Genomic DNA, 23,007 nt, shown 5'->3' on the forward strand with positions numbered 1-23,007 from the left:
ACACAAGCATCTCCCCCACTGAGGCTGATACTATGATGCTGATGAAATCTGAATATGTTCAAGAGTTTCTGCTTGGATGTTACACTCATACCTCTGGTTATTGAGACAGTCATTGGAATCTCAGCCGTTCTGATCATGCGTAATTTCACCATTTCTGACATCAGATACAGACCTTCACTACTTAGATAGATGCCGTCAGCATCCAGGCATACTAACGTGAGAGAGACTAGCCAAAGATGGAAACCTGCTCAGCACCCCCGTACGTGCCACAGTGGTCCTCAGAGTGACGTAACCACGGACACCCATGTCCACGGCATCTTCAAGGGGGCTGTTGTGGACGAAGAGGACAGGCCAAAAGAATGGCATTAGATCACAATGTAGAAGAATATATAGGTTAAGAAAGCTATGGATTATGTGATCCAGAAGGCCGAGAAGTTCAAAGCAGAAAAATGAGAAGCAGAGAAACATGGCTGGAAGTGAAACCCAGCAGGACCCTGTGGGGCTCCTGGGCACAAAAGCCCTCCCGTGTCCCCCATTTATTGATTACAGGAAATAGGCTTCATTCAGCCTCCATGACCTTCCCTGAGTTGCAACGGGCAGGTTCAAACATGCTAATTAGGGAAGGGAGGGGATGCGGAGACCAGGGAGGGACAGTCAAGAAACAATAGTGCAGCCCTGGGGCAGGGTCCTGGTTCCCCCTCAAGGGATACATCAACACAAAACAATATCTTTGAGCTGTTTTGCAGATACAGAAACCCCCAGCAGGTGGGAGAAATTAACTGTACGCTGCCCACCAGCACGTAGACCCCAGACGGGTTGGAACCAGAAGGTTGAGGATGTTGACTCCCACTTACCTCACCACCAACCAATCAGAAGAATGTCCACGAGATGACCACGCCCTCTTTGAATCATTACCATAAAACTCCTCACTACCCCCTCCAGGTCGGGACACACAATTTTGAGGGCATGAGCCTGCTGTGGTCCCCTTTTCTACTTGACCCAAAACTCAGTCTCTAAGATTTAATTCGGTGTCGGGGTACAGAGGCCGGATTTCGCATCAGTATCTCCTGAGAACTCACTTGAATCCAGAGTCTTCGCTAAGGACAAAATGGAAAACAGGGAAATTCAGAGCAAAAACAATGATGGAAGGCAAACAGAAGATTCTTGAAGATTCAATAAAGTCCTCAAGGCTGAACAAGAACTAGTCTGCTGAGAAGGAAGAATTTGAGTATCAGCAGGATTCTTGAAGAATTCCAATATTCTGCAAGTTCACAATCACAAGCTCTCCCAGGGGCAGAGCCCCCCTGTCAGAATTTGCCTCATCTGAACCCACTGCCAAAGCAGGTGACCATGCTGACCACAAGGAAAGCTGTGTTCCCAGATCTGTCACAGAGTTTAAAATACGAGCCAAGTCAGTTCAGTGGCAGTGGAAAACATTGTATTGAAACTGTGAATTAAGCTGCAGAGGTAAATAGATCCAAATATGTAAAACAGCTCAAACAAAAGAGAAGTCAATTCTTGCTCACTTAACAGACCAAGGCAGATGTTCCTGGGTGGTGGATGGGCCGTCTCCACACAATGACGTAGGGACCCAGGCTCATTTTATCTCCTCCAGGGCTTCATCCCCCATCACCTGCTTCCAGGTAATGAAGAGCAGTGAGAGCACAGAGGGCCACAGCTGCTTCACTAACGCCTCGTCTCAAAAATGGCATTCAGCAGAACCGAACACACCACTGTAAGGCACTTATACTCCAATAAAGATGTTTAAAAAAATGGCATTCGTCACCAAAACGCAGTCATGTGATCTACCTGCAGGGAGGGAGGCTGACATGGCACCTGTAGGCCAACTGCATGCCCTCAAAGAAGAGAAGATGGATTGGTGGGGAGGGGAGGGAAGAGCTCACACAGTTTGCAGTTGTTTAAATTTGCTCGTGCTTTGTATACTTGAGTGATTCTTATTGCACTCGAGCAGGGTCGAAAATAAAACGTATGTCTTGGTGAATAAAGAGCCACTTTAAACTGGTGCCATAAAAACAAGTAGAAGTCCTGGGCCACATGGCATACAAAATTCTAAACCTTTTTATTAAAGACCATCAATTGACCTTGAGAAATTTTTCAATTTATATTCTAAACTCTACCCAATTGTCTACATCATTGCCAACACTATGTACAGTATTAACATTTTAAAGCTTTTATTATATATATATATACAATTACATTGTAATATTATATTATATATAATATATATATTTTTTCCTCTCACACAAGTATTCAAACAATAGAGAAAAGTTGAGTGAAAGATGTTAAAAAAAAAAAAAAATCACCAGAGGGAATCACCACTAATTTGTGGACCATCTTTTCATACAACACTCTATACAGATACATTCCACAAAATGATTACATTACACTTGCTTTTCTAAAAATTGTGGGCATTCTTCTTGTTCTATTTTCCTTCTTTTTAAAAATTTTTTTGGTTTCTTTATTCCCTTCCTTCCTCCTTTCCTCCCTCTCACCACCCTCCATCCCTCCCTCCCGTTTCTCATGCTTTGCCTTTAATGGCTGTAACTGAGTCACTTTACTAAGCGGGTCCTGGATCAAGGACGTATGACTACATAGCAACTGAGAGAATGGACCCTACGGCCACACGGCCTGGATCTGAATTCCATCTTGTCTGTGCACTTGCATTCATGACCTCTCTGCCTTCTTATCTATGAAGTGGATAATAATAGTACCTCCCTCATTAGGCACTGTTACTCTATGTGAGGATTGAATGAGTTAATATGTGTTATGTGTCTTGGACAGCAGCTGGTGCATAGCAAGTGCTAGATGTGTTTGTTATTATTATTATTAATCTATCACACATGTTACTAATATTTTCTCCTGTGTATTTGTCTTTTGGCCTTACTTTATAGTACCATTTTTCCATAAAGACAAAAATGTTTTTATGCAGTAAAATAGAGCTTTCCCTTATAGCTTTCCTATTTCCAAATGTGTCTTACAAAGGTCTATCTCTTTATTTCCTTTTATGTCAACTATGTCACATATCTTTTTCTAATTTATGCTTTCTTTCAATTAAAATTGAGAGTGGAGTTTTTGGTGACTGTTTTGGTAAAGCCAAAGCTATCATTCTATTTCTTTAAGGTTTCTACATTGGTGTTTGCTTAGAGAAGCCATTGCCACCCACTTACAGGTTAACTAATTTATGGAAAATTGATGTAGGCAGAGACATAACTTTTTTTTTTTCTAGATTGTTTGCTAATTATCCCGACACTAGTTATTATCCTCTGCTCTGATTGAGGGAGCCACTGAGGACTGGTCCCTTCCTCGCAGCATGACAGGACAGAAGCTGTGCCCCTCCTTTTGTTACAGAGTCGGCTGAGAGGTCTGTGCCCACAGTCAACTCTTAATTACCATCCCCTAGATGACTCACTAGCAGATCAATGAATTTTTTTTAACTTGAAATTTTCTTTTTAACTTGCTTTTTAATTAATTAATTAATTTATTTTTGGCTGCGTTGGGGCTCCGTTTCCGTGAGAGGGCTTTCCTCTAGTTGCGGGGAGCGGGGGCCACTCTTCATCGCAGTGTGCGGGCCTCTCACTGTCACAGCCTCTCTCGTTGCGGAGCACGGGCTCCAGACGCGCAGGCTCAGTAGCTGTGGCTCACGGGCCCAGTTGCTCCGCGGCACGTGGGATCTTCCCAGACCAGGGCTCGAACCCGTGTCTCCTGCACTGGCAGGCGGATTCTCAACCACTGTGCCACCAGGGAAGCCCAGATCAATGAATTTTTTAAAAGACTCAAAAAAAAAAAATCTCAGCCTGGGCTCTGCTCAGAACTGTCAACGAACATTAACTGTACGTAAGTCAGCTTGGACGAACACTTTTTTAAAGGCCTATAAATGTCTTACAAAGCTAAGTATAAGCGAGTCTTGAAGTTTCCGTGTTGCAGCTCTCTATGCATTAGGCTCCTTAACGATGACAAGTCATGGAAAGGTGAAGAGTTTCTTTGAACAAATGAAATCCACATGTTATTTCTCTGACTAGGGCCCTCTGGTATGATTTTCTAGATTGGAATGAAAACAAAGGGGCTTAAAGGAAGTTTGGCAGAGGTAAGTCACCCCCAAATAGAGTTTTGACTTTGGAATATAGGATTAGTGAGTCAACAGCTCCCAAAAATTTTTTTTTTTTTTTTTTTTTTGCGGTACACGGGCCTCTTACTGCTGTGGCCTCTCCCGTTGCGGAGCACAGGATCCGGACGCGCAGGCCCAGCGGCCATGGCTCACGGGCCCAGCCGCTCCGCGGCACGTGGGATCTTCCCGGACCGGGGCACGAACCCGCGTCCCCTGCATCGGCAGGCGGACTCTCAACCACTGCGCCACCAGGGAAGCCCAACATTTTTTATAAGACTCTTGTCATGAAGGGCTGCAGCCTGAGATTCTATGAGGAAGGAGCTTAGACAACCTCAGATGTCACAAGTCTTTTTGTATCCAAAAATTCTTATTAACAGAGTTATGGACCTTGGACTGTAATACCGGTTTCTTAAAATCATTATGGCTCTGTTATAGTCTATGGCAATGCTCTTCTAAGTATGTGTGGTGAAGAACCAGTTATTTTTTCCAATCTGCACTGAATTACTAGAGAAATTAAATGACAGTGAAAACAAATATATGTAAAAATAGAAGCCCCATTTTTTATTACTAGATTTATTAGATATCAAATTACTCTGTCACTTTGCTTAAAAGTTCCTAAATGCTAACTTTTAATTTCTGGGCTGATTTCATTGCAAATCAGTCATAGTGACACTCTTTGAATGGCACTGCTTTACACCATTTCTGGCTCCTAAACGAAGGCATTTTTCAAAGCCAAGGATTCCCCATCAGAGAAGGGTGAAAAAAGGAATAATGCACAACAGTGAACTGTGATCTTTGTAACTGCAGCAAATGTTAGGACCTCCTCATTCCTGTGACCTGGTTAGATCAACTGTCCTTTGGCCTAATATTTACTTCTGAATTGATAAAGCCATGATACACGTGGAATCTCTCATTCTGTAAGTAACGTTCAAATCCTAAAGATGCTGACTGTATAACATATTCCCCTTTTCAACTATAATTTATTCGATGTTTTCCATGCTTAAGAATTTTTTTTTTTTTTTTTTTTTTTTTTTTTTTTTTTTTTTTTGTGGTACGCGGGCCTCTCACCATTGTGGCCTCTCCCATTGCAGAGCACAGGCTCCGGACGCGCAGGCTCAGTGGCCATGGCTCACGGGCCCAGCCGCTCCGCGGCACGTGGGATCTTCCCGGACCGGGGCTCGAACCCGCGTCCCCCGCATCGGCAGGTGGACTCTCAACCACTGCGCCACCAGGGAAGCCCGAGAATTTTTTTTTTTTTTTTTTTTTTTTTTAATCAAAGCCTATACAGTGCTGTGTGGAACGGTACATAGCACAGAGCTTCACATTCTGGTTTTACTCCAAGTAAGGATTCTCCGAATCCCCTTGTTCTACGGTTCCCTAAACTGGGAGCTCTTGGCCTTTTAGGCACTGGCTCTGCCTTCCTCTTCAACATTGCGAGGAATCCAAATAGGAGCATTCGTGGAGATCATTTTACTGATTTCCTTTCCTCTACCTCTGTGACTCCTCTTAGATTTGCTTATACTAGTATCCCGTGTTTTGCTTATGACACATACCACTGAGTGTGAGTATACAGGAAGAGGGTACTAGTAACCACATGTATATTGTTGGACTATACGGAGGTCCATTTCTTGACTGTCCTTGCTCTCTGAAAAATGTGGACTTAATCTCCTGGAATAAAAAATATCAATTTTTATGCCATTTACTTAGTGGCATGATAGCTCCATTTCACTGTTTGGACATCAAGTAGTAATTTTCTTCACCAGCATTATTGCTTCATGCAACAAAATATTGGTCTTTAGAATACCTTTAAATATTTGTAAAGATGAGAAAAAAATTAAACCATTTATTTACCTTGCAGGGTATAGTTCTTTCAGTTACCTTTGATTAGACTGCATTTAGAAAAGTCAGTTTACGGTTGATATAGTGGGCACAAGAAATAAGCAAAATTTTAGCGTCAAGTTCCCTGTGAAAGGCCATTACGCACTGTTAATTTTATTACAGTCTATCTTAGCTCATTGACCTTACCGATAGCTCTATCTCAGCATTAACACAGTAGCGGATCTCTTTTTTTGGTTCACTCGTAAAATTTGTTCTATTATCATTTTAAGAAAGAAACATCTGCTAATGTAAAGATTCGCATTTACCAAAGAGACATGACTCCTGAAGCCATTCTGTGCCAATCAACATATACGATACACGTTGTTACACATCAATGAACAACAATTATAAACAGGGATAATTTCTAAGCTCTACTCTAGATAAAGTTGCAGTCATTGACCAGAAAGATGAAGTTCATCAATAGTCTTAAGAGTCTCTCTAGGGCTTCCCTGGTGGCGCAGTGGTTGAGAGTCCGCCTGCCGATGCAGGGGACACGGGTTCGTGCCCCGGTCCGGGAGGATCCCACGTGCCGCGGAGCGGCTGGGCCCGTGAGCCGTGGCCGCTGAGCCTGCGCGTCCGAAGCCTGTGCTGCGCAACGGGAGAGGCCACAGCAGTGAGAGGCCCGCGTACCGCAAAACAAAACAAAACAAAAAAAAGCGTCTCTCTGAGTCTGCTTCAGGGGAGAGGCTGTGCCAGTTAGAAGAAAGAGAAGAGTCTGAATACCTAGAACCAGGCACTTGCCCAGGGACGGGGAGAGAGGAGGGGAGATCCAAGGCGAGGTCAGCCCCACAGCCTCAGAGCTACGAATTAGTAAAACCTGGAAAGGCTTCCGGCAAACTACAGACTTCTGGTCCAACCACCAGGCCTCCTCCTCCTGTCCAGAACTCGTGCTGCCACTTCTATTCTGGATGCCATCTCTTCCAGCTCCTCTCTACTCTGGGACCTTATTCCATTCATTATCTTGGACAGGTGGCTGCATAAAAATCAAGCTTAGGGAGCTTCACCATTATTTTATATCTTGTTCATACAAAGGTCAGAATGCCTCTAAAACTTTTCTAACGAATCTACACATCTCTAATACCTGGGATTTCACAAAGGAAAACCCAACTCTGACAGTCAGTACGATGATTATCAAAACCTCCAGTATTAGAGATAAAAGATCGCTAAGGCATCTGTAGCTGCCTCTGAAGGCAGAGTTTTGATTAAATGCTACCAATAACCACCGCTGGAGTATGTATTTCCAGTTAGAATAACTTCCTGCTTAAGGTCGGGATGAAAAAGAACTGAAACACATCTTTCCACACATGATGTCTGCTAAAGTATTTTAAAGTAAATTACAGACCACAAAATAAACACCTTCCCTTTAAAAAAAAAATCAAGCCCCTTGAAACAGGGGACTACATTTAGGATATCCTCTTGTTCATCTCCTATTCATTCTTAACCCACGGCTATCCTTACCGTCATACTCAGACTGATTCTACCAAGGTCGTTTATGTCCTAGATGCTAAATGCAGTGTGCCACTGGGACTTCCCTGGTGGCACAGTGATTAAGACTCCATGCTCCCAAGGCAGGGAGCCCGGGGTTCGATCCCTGGCCAGGGAACTAGAGCCCACATGCATGCCGCAGCTAAGAGTTCACATGCCACAACTAAGGAGCCAGGGAGACGCAACTAAGGAGCCCACCTGCCGCAACTAAGGAGCCCACCTGCCGCAACTAAGACCCGGCACAACCAAATAAATGAATAAATAAATATTTTTTAAAAAAGAAAATATAAATCCAGGGTGCCAGGTCCTAGCCCAGTACCTGAAATACAGTTTTAAAGCATCCATATTCATTTCTGTTCTTTTAGGAGGAATTAAACATGTCTCAATCCTATATTTCCCTTACCATATACTCTGAATGTTTTAATTATACTTCTGAAAAACCTTGATTCAGGCATGAGACAGGAGAGTCTGGAAAAATAATTAAGTGGAATAGGCCATGTTCATTATTCAGCAAATGAATTCTCATCTCCCATGAAATGATTTATCAAAGAATTAAAAGTCAGTTTATTTCATTAAGTCCTCAAGGTCTCCTAAAAACGCTCAGCCTGAGACAACCCAACTATGTAAATGCACCTGAAGTTAACGATAACTAAATGCATCTAGATAAAGCACAGGTAGTAAAGACTCTTTCATGGAAAAGTTAAGTCCCACATTTTTTTTTCCCCCCTGGCAGAATTAGTAGTCTAAGAATTGCTGACAACAAGATTTCTTCTTGTATTAAAGGTATACTATTTCCTTCTACCTATCAGTTTTAACTTCTCTTCAAAGACTCCAGACTAAATAAAGGAACTAGAAGTAGATGATAGGTTCACAGGGGCATTTTTAGGCAGGCAGGGGTTATATGATACTACATCCTGTTCTGAAGCTGTCTGAATCTTAATTCAATACAAGGAAATGCACATTTTCCACTTCAATGTATTTGAAGGCTTTCCCTCCCCTAGAATGGAATGTTGGGTGTGCCTTTATTTTCATTCAAGTGGGTAATGCAGATGTGCACGAAATGTGGCAGATGCCGCTAGGAATAACTCAACATTTCGCTTGAGAAGAGATTGAGTTGCAGAGAAATAAGAACAGATTCAGAGTGGGCTTGAGGAACTGCCAAGCCATGAGTGGAAACACGTTAAAAAATCCTTCTTCTATATTTTCGGACACTCAGAATTTTGAGAGCTCCTTTGATTATCTTTGAAACAGCCCCATCGTTCCCAGAGGGAGTTGCAAGGAGCAGAAAGGACGGCTGTGAGTAAAAGTCATCCTTTAGGAGGAAGAGAGATCGAGGCTCTGACGCAATTGACATTAGGTGCATCTGATCAGTTTTAGACACAGTGCTCCACGCTTTCCAAAACAGTGATATACTATCGCATACTACCGTGTACTTCACTTGTGTTCCGAGATGTGAGCTCAGGAAGGGAAGAGAGAGGAAATGTGTTAAGAGCTTATACTTTTTCTTTTGTATTATGTATATATATATGTGTGTGTGTGTGTATGTATTTTACAATTATGTATGTATCTTTATGTAAAATATATATTTTTAATTTTTTAAACATATTTATTGGAGTATAATTGTTCTACAATGTTGCGTTAGTTTCTGCTGTATAACAAAGTGAATCAGCTATGCATATACATATATCCCCATATCTCCTCCCTCTTGCATCTCCCTCCCTCCCACCCTCCCGACCCCACCCCTCTAGGGGGTCACAGAGCACCGAGCTGATCTCCCAGTGCTATGCGGCTGCTTCCCACTAGCTATCTACTTTACATTTGGTAGTGTATATATATATATGTCCATGTCACTCTCTCACTTCGTCCCAGCTTACCCTTCCCCCTCCCCATGTCCTCAAGTCCATTCTCTACGTCTGTGTCTTTATTCCTGTCCTGCCCCTAGGTTCTTCAGAACCATTTTTTTTTTTTTTTTTTTAGATTCCACATATATGTGTTAGCATATGGTATTTGTTTCTCTCTTTCTGACTTACTTCACTCTGTATGACAGACTCTAGGTCCATCCACCTCACTACAAATAACTCAAATTCATTTCTTTTTATGGCTGAGTAATATTCCATTGTATATATGTGCCACATCTTCTTTATCCATTCCTCTGTCGATGGACACTTAGGTGGCTTCCATGTCCTGGCTATTGTAAGTAGAGCTGCAGTGAACCTTGTGGTACAGGACTCTTTTTGAATTATGGTTTTCTCAGCGTATATGTCCGGTAGTGGGACTGCTGGGTCATATGGTAGTTCTATGTTTAGTTTTTTAAGGACTCTCCATACTATTCTCCGTAATGGTTGTACCAATTTACATTCCCACCAGCAGTGGAGGAGGGTTCCCTTTTCTCCACACCCTCTCCAGCATTTACCGTTTGAAGATTTTTCGATGATGGCCATTCTGACTGATGTGATGTGATACCTCATTGTCGTTTTGATTTGCATTTCTCTAATGATTAGTGATGTTGAACATCCTTTCATGTGTTTGTTGGCGATCTGTATATCTTCTTTGGAGAAATGTCTATTTAGGTCTTCTGCCCATTTTTGGATTGGGTTGTTTGTTTTTTTGATATTGAGCTGCATGAGTTGCTTGTAAATTTTGGAGATTAATCCTTTGTCAGTTGCTTCATTTGCAAATATTTTCTCCCATTCTGAGGGTTGTCTTTTCATCTTGTTTATGGTGTCCTTTGCTGTGCAAAAGCTTTGAAGTTTCATTAGGTCCCATTTGTTTTATTTCCATTTCTCTAGGAGGTGGGTCAAAAAGGATCTTGCTGTGATTTATGTCATAGAGTGTTCTGCCTATGTTTTCCTCTAAGAGTTTGATAGTGTCTGGCCAGACAATATATATATTTATTTTATATATATATTCATTTAACAATCCCAATGATTCACCCATCTTTTTATTTTTTTAATTTTTTAAAATTAATTTTTATTGGAGTATAGTTGCTTTACAATATTGTGTTAGTTTCTGCTGTACAGCAAAATGAACCAGTTATACATATACATATAGCCTCTCTTTTTTGGATTTCCTTCCCATTTAGGTCACCACAGAGCATTAAGTAGAGTTCCCTGTACTATACAGTATGTTCTCCTCACTTGTCTACTTTATGCATAGTATCAATAGTGTATACTTGTCAATCCCAATCTCCCAATTTCTCCCACCCAACCCCCTTCCCCCTTGGTATCCATACATTTGTCCCCTATGTCTGTGTCTCTTATTTCTGCTTTGCAAATAAGACCATCTATACCATTTTTCTAGATTTCACATATATGTGTTAATACACAATATTTGTTTTTCTCTTTCTGACTTACTTCACTCTGTATGACACTCTCTAGGTCCATCCACGTCTCTACAAATGACCCAATTTTGTTCCTTTTAATGGCTGAGTAATATTCCATTGTATATATGTAGCACATTTTCATTATCCATTCATCTGTTGATGGGCATTTAGATTGCTTCCATGTCTTGGCTATTGTAAAGAGTGCTGCAATGAACTTTGGGGTGCATGTGTCTTTCTGAATTATGGTTTTCTCAGGGTATATACCCAGTGGTGGGATTGCTAGGTCATATGGTAATTCTATTTTTATTTTTTTAAGGAACCTCCATACTGTTCTCCATAGTGGCTGTATCAATTTACATTCCCACCAGCAGTGCAAGAGGGTTCCCTTTTCTCCACACCTTCTGCAGCATTTATTGTTTCCCTCATTTTAATGAACAAGTCAAAGCTCTTGCTGAGGTAATAGCTGGAATAGGCTTAATAAAGCACAGAGGAGTCCCTCTCCCCTGGCTGGTCTCAGTTCCCAAGTACCTCTCACACTGTGAGCATCTCACTGTGTACAAGGCAATCCTGGTGTTTAAAGAGAAGTAGTCTTTCATGTAACATGGCTCCTAAACAGCAGTCAAATTTCCCCCTTATTCTCTCCTGAAGAATCAGTAATTTATTCAGTGTTGGAATCAAAACTGGTTGCCCAGTAGGCTGGGCTCTAACTAAGAAGAGTTTTCCCCTAACATTCTGAGCTTATAGCCTGATACAAAATGTGTCTCCACGGATCTTCCTTTAGTTGAATGCTCACAAGAAACTTATGAGGATGAATAGGTTTATTGACAGTCTCCCCCTACCCTGTCGGTAGTTAATAGTCTTCCCTGTCCTTTGGGGAAGTGGGCCACCCTTACTCTAACCCCACAGATCAGGTGAGGGCTGATCATTATGGTTTCCTGTGTTCCGGGACCTGAGGAAGGTCACGTGATTCCAGGTGAGCCAATCAGAGAAACCCATTAACCCGATCACGGTAACCGGTTCAGGGATACACACCTGAGACCCAAACTAGGCCCCTCAGTATCCTTCCCTAGACATTTTCTCCTGGAATTAAGGCAAGAGCCTTTCTTATCTCTGTGATTAAGTTCTGTAAAAATATTACCTGCAAGTATCAGCAGACCATGTCCCCACCTCATAAAGACATCTGAAAATATAAAACTAACCCTCAGAGAGGAAGAGAGATGTGAGGTAGAATCCTGCCAGCAATCTAGTCATCCTACAGGCCAGATCCTACCAGGTCCTGCCCAAGGCCTATTTTGTTCATTTTGTTTGTTTTTCATTATTTGACTATTTCAGAATCCTAATTATCGCCTCTTCTGCCCTCAGCAAGTTAGAGTTCGTTTCTTCCATTGATGATGCAGTATTGTCCTCGTTTCATATGTGAGGACAGGTTAAATACTTGCTACATTCCCAAAGCTGGTAAATGAGAGAACCAGTCAGCTACTTGAACCAAGCATGTCTGAGGCACGGCACCCAAGTCCATGAGACTGGGACTTCCTGCTTTGTAGTGGTTTCATGAAGTAGGATGGCTTTTATCTTATTTTTTTAGTGACAGAAACTCCTTTTCTGTATGGGCACTGGCAGAAAGTCATCTTAGATGAGCCCTTTTCTGGGGGGAAAAGCCAGTAAGATGATGCCCCCTCCATTATGTAAATGAACAGCAATAAACACTTTTCCTGCAGGAAAAATAAAACAGAAACTTTAGGGATCCACGACTTTGGACTTTGTCGAATCCTGTGAACCAATTTACAAAAGGAGCCCAGTGCTTTCTGGGAAAGAAGAAACTGAGACCCAATACTGGCTCTCAGAGATTCAAATTTTAAAAAACTGGTTGGGGTAGACGGGAATGACCCCAACGAAGACCTTGGTCAGGAGAGAACAGCGGGGCCTTTATGCTGCTTAATGACCAGCAATTGCAGCTCTTCCAGATGTGACTAATTAGATGTATTCACTCACTGAGACGAGAGGAAAACCCAGGACCAACTGTAGGTAGGAGATCAGCCCCTGAGGGGAGGGCCATTTGCACTGCCTTAGGATCTGAAGTGCCACCGGCTGAAATCATTCCTCCTGGACCTTCTGGTTATAAGGAGCCGACCAAACACCCAGGTCAGTATAAGGGGCCTAATGATAACAAGAGACAACAGTTGTTGAGTCCTCCTGTGGGACCGATCCGAAGAGGTTGAGAATAATGTACAACCTGATCTGCAAGTGCAGCCCTGTCCCTCCCTTCACTCTCCTCTCCTTAACCATGCTTTATGTTTCTTCATGGTGTGCACCACTGCTGAATTATATTGTATATTCATTCGTTTGTATTATTTTTTGCTTCCTGACTCCCTGTATTGGAAAAACCAGTCTTTCCCTCCTGTACGTCTCCTTCGCTTTTACACACAACACTTCACTTCTGGTCACTAGGTGTTTGGGGGTTTTCCCCCCACCAAGCAATTCCCCATGGTACCAGTGTGGTGTCGTACAAGTGAACTCAATTCTGACACTGTCCACCTGGAGATAGTGTCAGATCCAACAGGTTAAGGGCTCACTTCCAAAGACTGCCTCTCACTTCAATTACCAATTGCAAGTAGTAGGTCCCCGAGTTACCCGTAAATTCTGTCTGACTTGACTACAAACCAGAGCGTCCCATGACCTCCACCTCTTTGGATTTGATTATTTGCTAGAGCAGCTCATAGAACTCAGGGAGACACTTACTTATGTTTACAAGTTTATTACAAAAGGATATGGTAAAACTATAGGTGAGCATGCAGATAAAAGAGATGAGTAAGACAAGGTATGTGGGGAGGGGCTTGCCATTCTCCCAGCACCCGGATGTGTGCACCAACCCAGAAGCTCTCTGAACCTTAGCCTTTGGGTTTTTATGGAGGCTTCATTACATAGGTATTATTGGTTAAGTCATTGCCATTGACAGTTGAACTCAAATCTCCAGCCCCATTTCCAGCCCCGGAAGTGTGGGGCGGGTAGGAGGGAATGGAAGCGTGTGGTTGGTTTCAGTGGCCCCCATCCTTAGGTGTTTCCAAAACATAACAAAAGACAACTTTATCGATCTCCTAGCTCAGGAAATTCTAAGAGTTTTAGAAGCTCTGCCAGAGTGGGATATATTTCTTACTGTATATATGTATATAAAAATATATATTTATTATTCCTCGCTTAGGAAATGCTAAGGGTTTTAGGGGCTTTGCCAGAAATGGGATATATTTATTATATATATATGTATAAATATATATTTATTATTTTAAATACAAATAAGTATTCCTTATTGTAAATAACAATATCACACTCCAAAACGAAAACAAACAAACAAGCAAAAAAAAAAAACTCTAAAAGCTGCATAAGGACAGAACTCTGTGTCATTAACCTGAACCCAGATTGCTGGCAGACCTTGGCTTTCCAATTAAAATTCATGGAATGAATGACAGCGCTGTGTGATTGCAGAGCCTTATGGGACAAGAGTTTGACAGATTGAGTAAGTCGCATAAGACAACATCGCTCGCAAGTCACAGAATAAAGACCTGAATCCACTGTGTGTGTGACTCCAAAGCCTTCACTTTGAGCCACCAAGTTATCCAGGCTCCCAATACACAGCAGTGGTGGCCGGGGTGCCCTGAAACATATATGGAGTAAACAGCCAGAATCAAAGAAGAGAGAGGACTGCTCAGTTCACCTCTCTGGCCAGGGCTTGGCCTTGGCATCATTATCTGCTAAAGCTCAGGCTTGGAGGTTAAACCCGAGCTCCCTACTTAGCACTCCCCACCTGGGTGACCTCAAGGCCACCTACCCGTGCACAATCTCAGTTTCTTCCTTTGCTACCTCCTCAGGGTCATTGCAAGATTTAAATGCAACAACGATAGCCAAGACTTTAGAACACTTGCTGACTCCTGAGAAATTCTGAATAAATGGAGAGAGATTGGTGATGACACAATGAACTACCTGATCCTCCTTCGCCCGCCTCCTGCTCTGGGCTGGCTTCTAGCCAGCGTTGTTGGTTGGTGGTTTGCTAAACAATGTGGTTCACCTACACTCACTCCTCTTTCAAAACCCTTCTTGTTCCCTGCCTAGGCCCCTAGATGTGCCGTGAGAGCCGGGTTGGGAATGCTGAAAGGGCCTTGCTTGCAGTGAAGACAGGAATCCAGTCACAGCTGCCCTGGAAGGACGCATCCCTTGCAATGGGCCATTGGGCCTGTGTGCCTTACTTTTTTGAGCGAGCACAGCCCTCTGCTCTGCAAACGTAAAGGGATCTAAAATACATTTCCAAAAATTCTCTGGCCATACGTTGAAATAACTTTCTAGGTCCAAGATGGACGTCCTCCTCTTTTTTCTGTTTTTAATTTTTGGTCGTGCCACACGGCACATGTGGGATCTTAGTTCCCTGACCAGGGATCGAATCCACGCCCCCTGCACTGGAAGCACAGAGTCTTAACCACTGGAGTGCCAGGGAAGTCCCAAGATGGAGCCCCTCTTGCCCAGGGCGACACGTGAGCAAACTGAAACTATAACTTATGCGTTCTTGTAAATGCTCTCTGCTTGACCAGAAGCACGGAGTGTCCAGTCGGCCAAGGCTCAAAGGCCAAGGCAACTCTGGGCTTTCTCGCCCCAAACAAGGATGACTATGGAGCCACAGCCAGTCTGATATTTCCTATTTCTCTCTTCCCTGTGCTTTATTCCTTACCCTATAAAAGCCTCCTGCCTTCCACCCCATTTGGTGTTTCTCCAAAAGGAGACTGTCTGCTTCACGAAGTGTTAAATGAAGTTTGTCCGTATCACGTAAACTGTCTTTTAATCATTTTTTAAGAACAGATATTTGGGGTTACGTGCCCAAAACTATCACTATGACCTGAGAGAAGCACGGAGGCCTTCTGACAATTAGTTGGTTCAGTACTTACTGCTATCCTCGTGTACTTTTCTCAGAAGAGGTGACCACTGGCATGGCTGTTTTATCTAGTTCTGTATCTGCTTTCATTTTTAATCGTGAGGATCTATTTTTAATTTCAAGAAATGTGACATAAATACCATCCCTCCCCCAAAGCAACTGTCCATTGACTTAGCAGATAGATTGTGAAAAAGTTCGAGTGACTTAGCGAAGATTTTTAAATGAATTGGAGTTGTATGAATCCTAATAATATCTATGTGCCTTTGGAGGATGGTGGTACATTTGTGCGTGTGATGTGTTAGCTATTCAGTGACCAGCCACCAGGAAGCTAAGAATCTCCCACACTAACATCCTGGCGCCTCAGAGACCTTCATCCTACAGGCTGAGAACCAATGTCTACAGGTATTTAACTGAGAATTTGGAGAAGAAAATACCACAAAGTTAATTTGAACTTTCTCTCTCTGAGTGGTCTATAATTCTACTAATGACTAGCTGAATTTACAAAGTAAAATAATGATAGGGTGACTATAAGTAGAAGTTGGTTTTGAAACAGGAAAAACATAAATTTCTAGCTGCTTTGGAGTCTAAGTTTTAACGACGGTAGAACTCCTCTAAGTCTTGGCAGGACACTAGACATAATGTGAAACCATGAAGGCATAAACCCAAGGGAAAAATGCTTAAATTATGCTCAAACTGATAAGGAGGAGGGCTAGGGGCATTTCGTTATTAAAATTATTGAACAGGAAAGTGCCTTCAACTACAATGTGAAAGGCAATTTGCAATTGCTTTTCTGCTTTTCCTCCACTTATTTTAGTGCACAAGCAGTTTGTACAAAACCAGCTTTTGTATCTCCTGAGTTTCTTATATTTTCAAAGAAAAAAAATTCCACCATATAACAAATTGCTCCAAATGTAAAAAAAAAAAAAAAAAAAGTCTCCTTTCTGGCCCCCTTACATTCCCTAATATTAAAGGAGGTTTCAGATTTATTTAGAAAGAAGGAAAAGAATTCAATTCTCACCCATTAAATAGGTAGGTGACACTGTTGCTATTTAAAAGATCCTGCGAAGAGATATATATTTATGCCACATTATAAAAGTGAAGAATTTGTCTTTTTTTTTTCAAGGCAAATCGGTATTTTAAAAGTGGAATCAAGTGAAATTTATGCATTTTAATCATTTTAGATTAACTCTGGACTATCTAAAAATGAATTTCTTAATATAAGAAATATAGCTGTTTAAAATAAAAACATAATTTTGGAACTTACATTACCTACGTATCCTAGAATACAGGACCACTCAATAAAGGATCATCTTTCACGGATTTGGGGGATAAAAATGCTACTATTTGTTCTCTGAGTATGTAGTTTTTAAATTCTAGGCTTTGGGCTTCCCTGGTGGCGCAGTGGTTGAGAATCCGCCTGCCGATGCAGGAGACACGGGTTCGTGCCCTGGTCCGGGAAGATCCCACATGCCGCGGAGCAACTAAGCCCGTGAGCCATGGCCGCTGAGCCTATGCGTCCGGAGCCTGTGCTCCGCAACGGGAGAGGCCACAACAGTGAGAGGCCCGCATACCGCAAAAAAAAAAAAATAAATAAAAAAATAAAAAAAATAAATTCTAGGCTTTTATGAATTAAAATGAAAAATTAAGGTCTAGAGGAAAAAATTACACAAACGAACACGTAAGCAAACAGTGCACAAACACACTTTGTAAATTAAAAAGTAATATTGGACCCACACCCATGAATATTTTAACTGAAAACCCATTTCACAAATAGGTTTTGTCATCCACTTTACTTACTCATTCCACAAGCATTTTCTGGGCAATAGGGATTCCGCCCGTGTGCTTAGGATGCAACTCTGCCTGAGGCAGTAGGGAAGCCACATGCTTCAGGCTTTGGAGTCTGGGTTTGAACCTCAGCTTTGTCCCTTGCTGACTGTGTGACCTGGGGTAAATTAAGTGACTTTGCCGTGCTCTGCTTTCCTCTTCAGTGAAATGGGGATATTAGTGACACTTAATTCATAAAGATACTTTGAGGATTAAAATAGTAATGATCGTAAGACTCTTAGTACAGCAAGCTCTTGGGATGGTGGTTCATAACCGTGGCTGTGTGTTAAAATCACCCACAGAGCTCTTAAAAAATATCAGCGCACCCTTCAGCGACGACAGCTCTGGCAAAGTGAGAGCAGTGATCTGGGCTCTGACAGCTGACTGACAGCGTCGGAATGACCACGTTCAAGTCCGGCTTCTCCCAGTTCCCTCGGGAAGAGCCCAGTACAGACTGGAACCTTGCGGGTGGATTTCGGTCAGTCAACACTCTCCCCGTATCGCTCTGGACGTGCACAGATATCCTGAAGGAATGTGAAAGAACCATAATCTTTACCTTGGGCCCCATTTTATACGGAAAAGCCAGAGAACCTGGTTCGCCCTTCACCTGGCCACGAGAGGCAGCTCGATCGAAGCGCACGTGAGAGCTACTGCATTGCACAATCCACCCCAGGAGAAGCGTTCCATGGAGTCAGCGACAACTCGTGCGAATGGCGTGGCCCGTGGACCGCCGAGTCCAGACGGCCACCACGGCGCGCTCCACCGACGCTGCCTCGAAACCCGTTCTTGCGCACCCAGAAACGTGCTCAGGTCCCTCCCCGACAGGGGAAAAAGCGCCCGCACCGTGCAGCACGCCCTGGATGGTGCCGCTGCAGCAAACGTGGGGCAATGAGGAACGCACACGACCCCGTGCAGCTCTTCAGAGCCACGGGCTCGGGAGCAGAGGTGTCCCAGCCTCCAAGCCACGAATGCTCCTGCGGCTCGGGAGGAGAGGCCTCTATCCCGGCCCCGGATGAAGCCGCAGTGGTCAGCAGCTGACTCCCTAGCACCTTTAGATCGGGAACCTCCAGGAGGCGTCAACCACCAGAGGTGCTGAGAAGGACTCCGTGTGACGGTCTGCCTCTGTTCACAGATATGTGACGAGGCATCGAGTTCGTTGTCTACGGCTGCTCGGCTAAATCACTGCAAGCTTAACGGCTTAAAACAATACAGATTTATTTCCTTACAGTTCTGGAGGTCCGAAGTCAGAAAATGAGTCTTAGGGGCTAAAAGCAAGGTATCGGCATGACCTCATTCCTTCTAGAAGCTCCAGGGGAGAATCCGTTCCCTTGCCTTTTTCCAGCTTCTAGAAGCCGCCTGCATCCTTTGGCTCGCGGCCCCGTTCCGCCTTCCGAGCCAGTAACGTCACCCCTCTGCCCTCTGCTTCCACTGTCACGCCTCTTTCTCCGACTCTCCTGCCTCCTTAACTTTAGCACCCCTGCCAAGTCCCTTTCTCCACGTAAAGGAACATATGCACAGGTTCTGGGAATTAGGATCTGGACATCCTTGGGGGTGGGGGGCTATCATTCTGCTGACCTCAGCATCATGGGGGCAGAACTGTAGAGGTCAAAGACAAGGTAAACTGTCAACACTGAGGAGAGAGGCCAGAGGGACACGAGCCTCGCCCGCCTCTCCTCTGCCACACGTTGACCTTGGTGCATCGAGAACACACAGCACTGGAAAGAATCCTTAGCCCGTGAATACCGAGAGACATACAGCGTGGCGATTTACGTAAGAAAATCTCCTAGCTTACAATATGTAATCGTTTTTCCTTTGCAATCGTTGAGAAGGGGCTTCAATTCCTCTTCTCTTTTGGCTGCTACAGTCGCTCAGCACCCTGGAAGCGAGCACAGAAGTCCGTGTGCCGCTTACGAACCCACCGCAGACCTTCTCCTCCCTTTTGCGGAACCTCTGATTGAAGAGAGCTCTCCCACGCCTGTTTGGTCTGAACGCAAACTATATTTCAAAATAATCCTCACCTGAGAGTAGATGCTCCCTTGCCTGTACCTGCCAGCGCTGGGGAAGTGGGCTAGACAAAGATTCCCTAACCCTTTCCGCATCTTTCAAATCTGCTGTTTTAGAAATCCTTGATAAAGCAGTGCTGGCTTGCTAGAACTCTTTCCAGCCTTCTCTGTGAGTGAACCGTCTTTAGAACCAGGTAAATATTGTCTTGCAGGAGCCTCTTTTCGAGTATCAGGACTGAAATACTCTCGTTTTGCTTTTGCAATGACTTTTTTCTCTACTGAGCCAGAGCGGTCAAGGAAGAATAGCTATTTGAACCAGCTCTTTGAATCCCCTTTGGACTCACGTGCTTTTTCAAGTGTCTTCAGGGAAGCAGCACGTTTCACTCCCTGCACGTGGTGTGTGCTGTTGTGCGCTGTGAAGGCCTGGCTGAAGACGCCTGTTTCTTACAAGGTACAGTACTATTTGCACACAGGAACGCATCATAATGTAGAGCACAAAATGGCCAATGACCTTGGAGAGATGCTGTCAAACTTGCAAAATAGGTAAAGAAAAAAATGGATTAAAAAAAAAAAAATCCCAGCCTCCTTCTAGCCTGTCTCCCCGCCTCCTCCTCCATGGTGTAACTGATCCAGATAGAAGCAGTAGCCGTCCTCTCCGGACCTCAGTTGCCCCTCTTGGTATCTGCCCTTGACCCGGCAGTCCCAGCCTCCAGAGTCAGACTCTCACCTTCCCCCTTGAGTTTTTCGACTTAGAACTTACGTCGCACTTCCTTATTGAGGTTTAAGGTTGGGTTTGATCTGTTTTCTCAGAAAGAATATAACCCCATACTGGTTGCAAAATCCCTTGTCTGACTCAGAATAATGTATGCGTTACAACAATTAATACTCGAAACCAGTGGGACATCAAATGTATTGTGCTGCCACATATTCGTGCTTAGAAACCTTAGACCCTGGAGCTCACAGCTACTGGCCCCCTGCTTCTCTAGCAACTTCCCAGCCCAGAGAAGTGAAGCACACGCACGCATGCCTGCCCCAGTGCCTGGCCTGGCCCAATGGAGGTGGTGCTTTACGGAGCAGTATTTCAACGAATGACTGAGACCTTGATGTCTGCTTCCCTGGGGTGCAATTCCCACGCCAGACAGCATGTCTGAGTGGAAGAAAGAAGGCTGGATTCAGGCCTCCGAGTGATGTTCCATGTGCTGGCTTTTCAGCTGCTGCGAAAGAGGAGGGTACCCGCTCAGGACATGTGGCCTCTGTGCTGCAGAATCTCCAGGGCCTTTGCCAAATCACAGCTGCAGAAAGGGTCAGTGCTTGGGGAGCTGACTGCATTCCCTGATTTTAAGAGAGGTGTATATCTAATACCAGGCATCGAATGAGACAGAAATGCCAATCAATTAATCTGAGAACCTTTGTTTTTCAGAAGCGTCTTAAAGTCATTTTTTTGGGCACGATTCTTTTGAAAGGCATCGAAGATAACCCCGCCTGCTTGGCTGAAGATCTCAGGGCAAAAGGGAGTGACTGGCCAGCTGTTAATCGCTGGAGGAAGACCAGAGTATAAATAGGTATAGCAAACTGACAGCCCAAACGCTGTCATAAAACTTCAAGGACCACTGTTAAAACTACTCAACCTCAACTTGAACGGGTCTTTAATTTCTAACATAACTACATAAAACATTGATCACCACAGTTTTGCTCTAATTATTTCTTTTTCCCTTTCTCTTGCCTTTCCTAACAAGCCCATCAGTTCAGTTCTATGACCGAAATTTAAAATGGTTGGTAGTGAACAAAAGGAATACGTTTAAGATCCAGAAAACGTGCTGACACCACACGTCTAGGCCATCACTGCGTATGATTTCAAAACAAAATGCAGGCCCTTCAGGGCAAGTGATACCATTATCCAACCATATCATTATAACTAGTAAATAAAACGCTCTTTAAAGAAATCAGTCATCTCTATTAATATGATTTTTATCCAATTTAAAGGTCACAGCTGATAGTAGGGAACAAAACTGGAGCAAAAGAAAAACATGTCTGTCATACTGTTTGCATTCTGGCCACGAGGAAGAAAGCTAGATTCAAAACAATGATTTCCCAGAAAATAAAATTAATTCAAAGTTCTCAGGAAAAACTACTTAATGGTTATTCTGTATAGAAGCAATGATTACATCTTTAAATAAGAAGATAGTTTTTATTTGAGGCCCATTAGGAATAATTAAGAAAAGTGAATAGAGGGAAAAAAGCGATACAGAGTAATCATATACCAGGTGACGGGATTCGTTTCCCAGTTATGAGTCATGCTTTACGTTTACTAACCTCTACCTCTATGTTCAGCTGCTGTTTTATGTCACTCTATTCCTAATTTTATTATTTTCCATGCTGCTAAAATGGATGACATTGTCTGGTTATTTAGTACCAAGCAGGGCTATTCATCGATGAGTCTGTAGGTGAAGAGTCCTCTAAGGGCAGCCCACTAAAAGATACGTTGTGTCATACATTGGGGGTATGCATTTGGGTAATTCAAAAAAAAAATTGTTTCTCTTAATTGGGAGTTGGGTGGGGGAAGAGGAAGGAAAATTATATGAACACTTGAATAGTTCTCAAGGATTTAAATCATTCAAAAGAGAAATCGTATGGACTATTACTCAGCCATGAAAAGGAATGAAATAAAGCCATTTGCAACAACGTAGGTGGAACTAGAGATGATCATGCTAAGTGAAGAAAGTCAGAAAGAGAAAGACAAATATCATATGATATCCCTTATACGTGAAACCTAAAATATGACACAAATGAACTTATCTACGAAGCAGAAACAGACTCACAGACCTAGAGAACAGACTTGTGGTTGCCAAGGGGGAGGGGGGATGGGGGAGGGGGATGGACTGAGAGTTTGGGATTAGCAGGTGCAAACTATTATATATGGGATGGACAAACAAGGTCCTACTGTCTAGCACAGGGAACTATGTTCAGTATCCTGTGACGAACCATAATGGAAAAGAATATTTTTAAAAAAGAATGTTTATACATGTATAACTGAATCACTTTGCTGTACAGCAGAAATTAACACAACATTGTAAATCAACTCTACTTCAATAAAATAAATAAAGTAAGAAAAAGAAATCGTGAGGCCCCTTAACTGTGGTGATAGCATTCTATGCGCATGAAAGAAGCCAGTAAAATTCTGGGTAGCTGTGACCCGGCACCAGGCGTGCTACAATAAATAGTCCATAAAGTTCTTCAAAAACCAATGATGTTTTATGCTCTTTCTTTCCTTCGAAGAGATGTTTTTTTCTCAAATAAATGGTCGTTGCAGAAAAAAAAAAAAAAAAAAAAAAAAAAAAGTTCACATTTCCGTTTTACAAGGCTCAATAAGTTTGGCCACGTGTCACACGTATTTTTCTGGCTTCGGAATAACCTGTGAAACGCCAGCAGTGTTTCTCAGGTGGTCTCAGCCATG

This window comes from Kogia breviceps, chromosome 13, assembly GCF_026419965.1.
Source record: "Kogia breviceps isolate mKogBre1 chromosome 13, mKogBre1 haplotype 1, whole genome shotgun sequence".
In the NCBI taxonomy this organism is placed as follows: Eukaryota; Metazoa; Chordata; class Mammalia; order Artiodactyla; family Physeteridae; genus Kogia; species Kogia breviceps.